The sequence below is a fragment of the Schistocerca serialis genome, chromosome 2 (genome assembly GCF_023864345.2).
Source record: "Schistocerca serialis cubense isolate TAMUIC-IGC-003099 chromosome 2, iqSchSeri2.2, whole genome shotgun sequence".
NCBI lineage: Eukaryota > Metazoa > Arthropoda > Insecta > Orthoptera > Acrididae > Schistocerca > Schistocerca serialis.
Window position 1 is genome coordinate 610,111,492 of NC_064639.1, and position 11,007 is coordinate 610,122,498.

The window sequence follows — 11,007 nt, forward strand, 5'->3', positions numbered from 1 at the left end:
GACAGTTATTAATACGCAGAACTGTGCCTCATAAATACACAAATACGCAAGAAATGTAAGAACTGAAACTTAAAAGCACACAGGAAAATCTAAACCATTCACGTCCTATTAGAAACGAAACGGTGGACTCTGTTGAACTGCTGCAGGGACGAAAGCTATCACCTAACTGATTAGCTGTGGCACAAGGCACTCTGCGCCATGCTCCATACGGTGACTTGCAGAGTATTTGTGTACTTATGTAGATGTAAACGAAACCTCCACAAATAAGAGCTCTACCATCAGATATCCAGGATAGTATTGCCATACCACCTGGAACGGCAATCTGAATAAATATAAATGTTTTTTTTTTATTCTTACATGTCACTGTTAAGAACCCCAGATATGAATAATTTGTACAATAAAATAAAGAAGAACTGCAAAAGTGCTGAACGAAGTCTGATTTTTCTTCGGAAAAATTTGAGGCTTGAGAGAAGCTCCTGTGATTTTTCTATTAAATGGTAAAAACAAGAGTAAAGTACTGTACGGATACCTTCCAGCTCTTTTTGGACGCAAGGAAAATCTTCGACTGTGATTATGTTGACAATCTTGAGACATACGTACATAAACTACGTAGACACAGACCAGGAATCAACAGTAACCAGTCTAGAGCAATAAAAGTGGCAGAGCAAGAAAAACAAATTATTATTAAAAAGCAAGATTGCAGCTGATGACCACTGTTGTTTGATTTTTGTGTTGAAGTGCTCTGAAAGAAGAAGTAAATCGAACGGACTGCGTCAACCCTGCTCCTGTTAGACCTTGGAGAAGAAGAAGAAGAAGAAGAAGAAGAAGAAGTAAGAGTGCTGGCCGATGGTATGTCGACGTATGTGGAGGTTGTTCTGAAATCTGAATTACTGAAACGTTCAGAAATTAAAATTTTCTGTAAATGAGTTAATAAAAAGAAACAATAATATGTATCCAATAAGAATATAAATATGTCAGTATTTTACGTTTTTGAGACAATGATATATTTTCGAACACATGTTCATAGTGCCTTTTTCCCTCCACTTCCAGTTTAAGTGGAATATGGTTGTTGCCGGTCACTCAGTACGACACACCATCAAGTTTCGGTGGCTATATTTTAGACGTAGATCTGCTAATGACCGGTTGCTGGGACGGAGAAATATGGCACCGTAAAGGTTGCTGCGCCATCATGCACAATAGGTAGATAGACAGACTCCCTCCTAAGCAGAAGTGTATTGACTGCTGCTCCTTCATTTGATGTGAATTCTTCCTAAAAACACGCGTTATGAGATCCAATTCCTTAGTATCGTATCTCTGATGAAATATGCTGTTTTGTATTGTATTGTATTGTATAGAACTGGGGACCTAGAAACGACGACCACGCGGGGTAGCCGCGTTGTCTGAGGCTCCTTCCCACGGTTCGCGTGGCTCACCCCATCGGAGGTTCGAGTCCTCCCTCGTGTGTGTGTGTGTGTGTGTGTGTGTGTGTGTGTGTGTGTGTGTGTGTGTTGTCCTTAGTGTAAGTTAGGTTAACTAATGTGTAAGCCTAGGGACCGATGACCTCAGCAGTTTGGTCCCATAGGAACGTACCACAAATTTCTAATTTAGTAACATCGAAGAGTCTTCGTCCCCGCCGTGTCCCTCAGTGGTACACAACCCCACAACAGGCCACAGAAGTCCACCAACCCCACCGCCGCCCCACACCAAACCCAGGGTTATTGTGAGGTTCGACCCCCAGTGGACCCCCCTGGGAACGTCTCACACCAGACGAGTGTAATCCCAATGTTGGCGCGGTAGAGCAATTATGGTGTACGCTTAGGTGGAGACAGTGTTTGTGCAGCAATCATCGACGAAGTGTAACTAGGGTGGAATAAGGGCAACCAGCCCGCATTAGCTGAGGCAGATGGAAAACCGCCTTAAGAACCATCCACAGACTGGTCGGCAGACGGGACCTCGACACTAATCCATCGGGCGGATGCGTGTTGGAGATCGGCGCGCCTTCCCACCCGGAAATCAGTGCACGGATAACAGGGCGGGCCGTGAAATATGTTATCATCATCTTGGCTATAGTAATAACTGAGTTCTAAACTCCCAGATATTCTGCTTATATTTCGGTGAACACGAAATCGTGACCACAACAATTGGTGAAAACGACCCTGTAAGACCAGGCAGGAGAAAGTAAACTCGGAGAATGTGGCAACAGACCAGAGCAGTGAGTTACTACCAACTTTATTTTCTCTCATCTAAGTTGGAAATTTTTGGTGCCTCTATTCAGCTGCGGAGTTCAGTTTAGTTCAGGAATAAGTGAAATCTGGCTAAAACAAAATAATAAACAATTTCTTAATTGTTCTGTGAAGAGAACTAAGTTTTCAAGTAATGTTCCATCGCTAGCGTTCACGACTTTAAAATTGTATTCGCCTCTTAAAGCCGAAAAGTACCTTACGTTACTTTATCTTCATCAGTAAAGTCAACTTCCACTTACTAAAGTTAGAGATTTAATGGTTGAAATTTAAAAGTAATATAATTAAAATATAATTAAAAATAATACTCGAATGGTTCGAAAATTAGCAACTGATCCTAAATAATGAAAAGCGTGAGATCATCCACATGAGTGCTGAAAGGAATCCGTTTAACTTCTGTTACACGATAAATTAGCCTAACCTAAAGACCATAAATTCAACTAAATACCCAAGAATTACAATTACGAACAATTTAAATTGGAAAAAACACATGAAACTGTGAGGGGAAGGCATATTCAAAGATTATGTTCTATTGGCAAAACATTTATGAAACACTTAGAAAATATAACAGATCTACTGAAGAGACTGCCTACTCTTTTGGAGCACTGCTGCGCGGTCTGGGATCCTTACCAGATAGGATTAACGGAGTACATCGAGAAAGTTCAAAGAAGAGCAGCACTTTTTGTATTATTGCGAAATAGATCAGAGAATGTCACAGACATGATACGGTATTTGGGATGGGCACCATTAAAACGAAGGCGCTTTTCGGTGCGGCGGTATCTCATGAAGTTCCAATCACCGACTTTCTCCTTCGAATACGATAATATGTTGTTGACCCCGACCTACATAGGGAGAAACGATCATCATAATAAAAAAGGGAAATCAAAGCTCGCACAGAAAAATATGGCTGTTCGTTTTTTCCGCACATTGTTCGAGAATGGAATAATAGAGAGTTTTGTGAACGTGGTTCGATGAACCCTCTGTCGAGCACGTAAGTGTAATTTGCAGAGTATCCCTGCAGATGTATTTCGTGTAACCGCGGCATCCGTGCATGTTGTTGCAAGTTATCGACTTTTGCTTGCACCTGCATCTACATATATACTCCGCAAACCAACTCAGGGTGTCTAGCGGAGAGTACTTTGTGTACCAGTGTCACTTCCCCCTTCTCCCATTCCATTCACAAATGGACCGCGGGCGGAAGGTCTGCTGATAAGCCTCCGTCTGGGCTCGAATCTCTTTGATTTTATTTTCATGTATGTAGGAGGGAGCAATACATTGGTTGATTCTTCCAGGAACTTACGCTCTGGGAAAGTTAACTGTAAACCTCACCGCCTCTCGTGCTGCGTCTGCCACTGTATTTGGCTGAGCAATTATGTGATGCTTTCGCTCTTACTAAATGAACCTGTAACGAAACATGCTGGTCTTCATTGGATCCTCTTCATCTCTTCTATCAATCCTCTATGATGCAGATTGCAGAGTGACGGGCAATATTCAAGTATTCGTCGAACGGGTGTTTTTTTTTTGCTACCTCCTTCGTTGGTGGACTACATTTCCTGGAAAACCTTCCAATGAATCTGTCTGCCTTACCCGCGATTTATTTATGTGGTCGTTCCAATTCACATCGCTCCGCAGACATGCTCCTAGATATATTATGGAAGTAACTGCTTGCAGTGCTCGTTCAGCAATCGTATAATCATACACTAATGAGTCTTTCAACTTATGTGTAGGCAATACTTTACATTTGTTAATGTTGAGGGTCAATTGCCACTCCCTGCACCAACAGGCAATCCTCTGCAGATCTACTTGCATTTCACTACAATCCTCCAGCATAGTGCCTTATCTGTGTACAACGACTCGAAAGTCGTTATTGAGCTACCGTCGTTATCCTCTAGGATATTTAGACACTGATCAGCCAGAATATTATGACCACCGAACTACTATCGATATAAACCCGTCAAGGCGATGGCAGCTTCATCTGGCGAGGAATAACTGCTAGTCACACACCCACGGTACACTGGTAGATGAGTGGTCAGCGCGACGGAATGTCACACCTATCTGCCCGGGTTCGATTCCTTGCTGGGTCGGAGATTTCCTCCGCTCAGGGACTGGGTGTTGTGTTGTCCTTATCATCATTTCATCCCTATCGATATGCAAGTCGCCGAAGTGGCGTCAACTCTAAAGACTTGCAGCAGCCGAACGGTCTACCCGACGGGAGGCCCTAGCAACTCGGCATTTCCATTACCCACGGTACACGTAGTATCAGTGAGAGTGTTGTCCTTTTGTAGAATGGAGAAGGCGCGCGATCTATCTGAGTTTGACCATGGGCAGATTGTAATGGATCAGAGGCTCGGTACGAGCATTTCTGGAACTGCAAGAGTTGTCGGGTGTTCGAGGAGTGCTGTGGTCAGTGTCCTCAACACGTGGCGAAACCAAGGTGGAAACGTGTCAGACGTCGGGGGTTGGGCGGTCACCCCTCATTGTAGATGTCGGACGTCGTACGATGGGCAGACTGGTAAAGCAGGACAGCCGGCGAGGTGTGGTGGAACTAGCATCAGACTTCAATGCTCGGCAGAGTACAGGTGTGTCTGAACACACAGTGCACCGAACACTCCTAACGATGGGCGCCTCAGCCGACGAACAATGCATGTGCTAATTTTAACACCACGACATTGGCAACTACGACTGAAATGGGCACGTGAGCGTCGACAGTGGACATTGACGCAGTGGTAGAGCATTGCATGGTCTGATGTATCTCGGTGACTTCTTCACCCCGCCAATAGGAGGGCGCGAATGCGTAGTCTTCCAGGGAACACCTCCTTGACGCTTGTACTGCGGGACGGAGGCAAGTTGGCGGCAGCTCCATTATGCTCTGGGGAACATTCACGTGGGTATCGATGGTTCCAGTGGCATCATGACGCCCAAGGAGAATAGTAAACCCCTTCATAACGATTATATTTCCTGACGGCAGTGGCAGTTTTCAACAAGATAATGCGCCATGTCATAAGGCCAGGAGTGTGATGGAGTGGTTCGAGGAACACAGTGACGAGGTCCAACTGATGTGCTGACCCCAACTCGCCGATCTGAACCCGGTCGAACACATCTGGGATGTGATTGAACGTGGCGTCAGCGTTCATCGCCCCCTGGCCGGAATTTACGGGGAAGCAGGTGATTTGTGTGTGCAGATGTGGTGCCAGCTCCCTCCAGCTCCTCCTCACTGCTTCTAAGCCACAGCGTGTTGCCGTTGTTATCCGTGCTAAAGATAGACGTACCGGCTATTGGGTAGGTGGTCATAATGTTCCAGCTAATCAATGTATACAGTCTCCTAAGAGTCGTCAGGCGTGTTCGCTCCGTTGTTTCGGCATATGTATTCAATTTATTTTTTGCAATGTGTAGCTAGAGTCGGCCCAGACAAATACTGCTCATAAAGTCTTTCACACAACACCTTGTGTCGACGGAAAGCGTCGGTTTGTTTCCCGTTGCATACAAAATGGTATTTAAAGCGGAAATTTTTGTGCCCAATCGAAAGAGCGGCCACAAATTAGCCTTGTGTGATATTCGTTTCATCGATACGCATTAATAGGGAGAGTAAAACACGAAGAATAACCAGTAGTGCAGCAGCGGCCGAGCACAGCTTGTGCATGGGAGTAGTAGCCAGCGCAGGCCAGGGCAGTTCAGTCCCCGCTGGAGTACTGACTATCCTCCTTTCAGTGTCCCTGTTACTGCATATCTGTAAAATTAATCTCCCACTAGACTACGCTGCGACCGTTCTATCGATTGGGCACGTAAAATTCCACTTTAAAAACAATTTGTTTCTAACAGGAAACAAACCGACGCTTACCGTCAACAATGAGGGTCGCATGGAAGACGTGATGGGCCGTATTTGTTTAGGCTGGCTCCAGATTCATATTGCAGGAACGAAATTGCAGTGCTCCTCCGAACCATAAAAGAAAACTCTTCTGATGACTCCTAGGAGAGACACGCCGTATATTGTGAAAAGTAATCGTCCTGTAACAATCTCTTAACGTTCGTCTCAAGTAACACTTACGTCTGAAGATTTCTCTCCGTTGAAAATGACATACTTCTGTTTGCTGTAGCACTCTTCAGTCCAGTCTCACATTTGGTCCGATATTCCGTGTGCTCTTATTCTGTTGATTAGGCGCCAGTGTGGAACCGTATCGTACGCCTTCCGGAAGTCGAGGAACAAGGCACCTACATGTGCGCCTGTATCTATTGATTCCTGGTTCTCGTGGACGAACAGAGCCAGCTGGGTTTAATACGATGGTTGTTTTCAGAGCACGCGTTTATTACCACAGAAATGTCATAATACGAGAGCATAAAAATCGTTCCAGAATTCCACAATAGTCCAACGTCAAATATATAAGCCTATAGTTCTGCTTAGATTTCGGAATAGAGTGTCGCTTGGTACAACATTTTGTAATTCTGCTTCGACAGATGTGAATGTTCTTTTGCAGCATACTTGAAACAAATCAAAATGATGTCCAACACTTTAATTTTCCGAAATTTTTCCAGTGGTAGAAAGTGATTGGTTTTAAGAATATACAGTGCAGCGCAGCACATGGAGACGAGTCGAAGGTGGGCCTGCAGTGCGCGGTAGTTTGTGGAGGTAGGCGAGGGTGTTTGCCCTTATGAGCGATCCATCCGAAAGCCACTCTGCAGGTCGGACAAAAAGTGAATTGGGTTTTGGTCCCCCTCCCCTCCCGCCGGCTCAGCTGAGGTACGACCCTGTAGGGAATACATCGTCTGCTTTCTGGCGGCAACTCTCGTTCAACAGAAATATCAGTACAAATGAAATAGCTGACAGCCAAGTTAAGCAAAGTCCACCTCATGAGAGTAAATGCGCTACACTTTGTTACTACGAAAAGTAAATTACAATCATCACTTCTAATTTCCAAAATACACAAGAAAAGTACCTATAATCAGCAGACCATTTCCCACTGGAAGAAAAGTTCCATTCTCATTTCACATAGGATAAACAACTGTTTGCAAATCACTGTATGACATCTATTATTTTCTCATTTCGCGTGATGTATTTGGGATTCCTAACTGACAAGGTACGACCTTGGAATTTTAACACCAAATTACTCCGTAACATAAATTCCTCCGCAACCTAAATTCCTCCTCTCCTTTGTAATTAAATGAGCTTCTAGGTATCGCTCTCGCGTTTCTGAGACATTAACCACCTATACGCGAATAATACATGTTAAGGGTATCGAAAAAAAAAGGTCACACTCGGTAGACAACACGCTATTACGGAGTAATACTCATTCAGGCTTCCATAACGGCGTCAATTCGTTGACGTAGGGAGTCAAAAAGACTCGTCATAGAAGCCATAACTACTCAACGTCACTGATTGGTTCAAATGGCTCTGAGCACTATGGGACTTAACATCTTAGGTCATCAGTCCCCTAGAACTTAGAACTACTTAAACCTAACTAACCTACGGACATCACACAACACCCAGCCATCACGAGGCAGAGAAAATCCCTGACCCCGCCGGGAATCGAACCCGGGAATCCGGGCGTGGGAAGCGAGAACGCTACCGCACGACCACGAGATGCGGGCAACGTCACTGATTGATGATTAAATGCCGTAGAGGTTCCAGACTGGGGAGGAGGGTGGGGGGGGGGGTGGATGTTCATTGCTAGGTTTCACCCAGTATCAGAAATAGTTCCAGAAATTTTTTATGTGATTAAGACTGGATGATTTAGTGGGCCATTCTAGAGACGACGGTGCAACAGTGTGTTAGTCAAACCAGGAATGTAGGTGTGCATTTCTCTGTACACAGCTGTTATCTTGGGAGACGCGTGAACCCATAGCACGATCTTGAAGATGTAGAAAAGAGAGCAAACACTTGGTCATCGAGAGTGTTAAGCACGAAACTTGCTTGACTAAGCACAAATGATGGTTCGAAAAACGCCTCCAAACCATCATAGTGCTGCCTCCTGTGTAGACTGCACCTCCACACACTGCAAGTAAAGCCTCATTGCCCATCGGTGCTTTTGATACTTTGCATCATTTGAAAGATGGCAAAATCGCGACTCCTCGGACCACATTACACGCATTCAGTCAGCTGCTGTCACTTTGTTGTTTTTTGTTCACTGAAGACATTCGTCTGTGAGAAATGACCGTCTGGTTGGCACCCTACTGCAAATGTCAACTGCGTGCAGTTTCCTTCGTAGTGTTCGCTCCCAGACTGGTTGAGTTGGACCTGCGTTACCAGGGAGTAGCAATTCCTGTCACGTGAGACTTATCTCAGGTGTGCGTCGGTTAGGATCGTTTTACCGCCACTGCGCTTTGGCTGGTATGTCCGTGTAGAACTATCACCATCCCATCCTATACGGCTACAAATAATACAGCATTCTTCTTAGACGCACTGTTCAATCCGCTTTGAGGCACCAACAAATCGGGCAGCTTTGTTCACTGTGTGAACATGGGCGTGTCCGAACACGGTCGCTTCTTTCCGGCACTCTGTCACGACTCTACGATGACCCCTCTTTCTGCGCCGATTTCATTCAAGCTCTTGGTACGTACACACAACTTTAATGTCGTGACTTACTTCCTTAGTGTAGGGGTCACATGACTGCCTGATACCAGTTCCACATCGTCTATAACGTTCCAAAGGTATCAGAAATTTGTTTTAACAATAATACACTGCTAAAAAAGTTGTCATGCTTTTAAATGGATGGCCAGCCGGAGTGGCCGAGCGGTTAAAGGCGCTACAGTCTGGAACCGCACGACCGCTACCGTCGCAGGTTCGAATCCTGCCTCGGGCATGGATGTGAGTGATGTCCTTAGGTTAGTTAGGTTTAAGTAGTTCTAAGTTCTAGGGGACTGATGACCTCAGAAGTTAAGTCCAATAGTGCTCAGAGCCATTTGAACCATTTTGTACTGTGTTTACAAATTCTAATCTGGCGCACTCTCGCTTCGTTCTGACCGTCATCTACTTCAGCTCCATCTGTTGACATGGTGAAAAGCATATAAGGCTAAGGTTGATGTGGATATGAGGATAACAGGTGTATTTGCCACTGATAATGGAAGTGCTACAGTGTGCATTGTTCACTTGTGTAAGATCCCAAAGACTTAGAAATTTGTTTAGTTACGTATTTTGTTTACAACGAGCTTATAAGTTGCTTCCTTGGCGTATGTAGCGCGATAATAGCAATCTTCGATATATTTTCTTCAGCGCTGTAAGTACTACTATGACAAGTAAGTACTTTGAATCGGTGGATGTTTATTCAGCAAGGTTATTAAGACAGTACACTAGCGTTCGGAAGGACGGCGGTTCACCTACAAGTGATGGGACGGGGATCAAGTGACTCAGATTTACCTTGCCTGTGGTTTTCCTACATCGGTTGAGGTATTTTCCGAGAAGGCTGCTATGAAAAGAACAACAGCTAATTTCCTTTCTCTATGGAAGCTTGTGCTGTCTCTCTAATGACGTTGTAGTCTATAAACCTTAATTTAATTTCATACAGCTTGCTACAAACACATACCACATTTGAAGATGACTGTCTCTATAATGCGCATTCACGAATTCATATATTACTTCCGTGTCCAAATTGCTACCGTACTACCTGACCATGATGAGTTCCGCGCGACTGTGAGTCGTCAGTACTGGAACACAAACAATAAAACATTCTCCTTCTCACATCCCATAACCCAGCAGTGGATGGACTACTTACCCTTGAGGTAAGCGACCAACCTTATTTTACTCACTGATGAATTGACCAGCGTCAATTAAATTTAAGCGCATCTTAAATATTACTGTCTCTGCAAGTATTTTTGTTTGTTTCTAAGCAGGAAAACTACACTCTTAAGAAGCTCTTAACGTTATTTGCCGTTTTTGAATTGGGTTGTTAGTTGCAGGCACGTGTTACAAAATGTGGTCGAAAGCCGTGGGCCGCACAGATAGTTTATTCAGGCTGCATGCGGCCTGCGGGCCGCAATTGACAAACACTGTTATAGAGCACAGTATCCCATTGAAAGTTGAGCCAGGTTTATTAATTTGAGCCAGTTGCTGTGGCCGAAGGGTTCTAGGCGCTTCAGTCTTGAACCGCGCTGCTACTACGGTCGCAGGTTCGAATCCTGCCTCGGGCATGGATGTGTGTGATGTCCTTAGTGCCATAGTGCTGACAGCCATTTGAACCATTCTTTTACTAATTGTGATATCCTTGCGCACCACGCACTGCTGACCAATAACTGAAAAACTGTGTTACTGTAGCTCAGCAATATTAGATCACCAAAATTGAAATCTTGGTAAATATTTTTATAGCCTTAAACACGTGAATTTTGATCTTTTTGAGCCGATGACACGAGATGTAAATCTGTCAATCGCCTTGCCTAGGCACTGGAAACTTATCGTTCCGCACATTTGGCAGTACTGATCACCCTGGAACGCGGGGCAGACTCAGTAGGCACACTGGAGAAGAACCCACCCGCTCCTGGCGGAACGGCGCAGGGGGCGCCAGCAGACGGCGCGATAAGGCGCCGCGGGCCGCCAAGATGTCTCCGGCGAAGACGACCCAGAAACGGCCCTCCCGCAAACCGGAATAATTCCACCGAATTTATGGTGATAGCATTTCCAATACGAGCGGTGCCGGCGAGTTCCCGCCGGCCTGCGACCGCGGGCGGCGCCGGGCGCTGCGCGGCCAGGGCGCATGCGCGGTTGCCGCGAGCACGTCATTACTGCTCGCTAATGATGCGCCGCGGCCCGGTGCAGGAGCTGCGCGCGGCCAACACTTTCGAT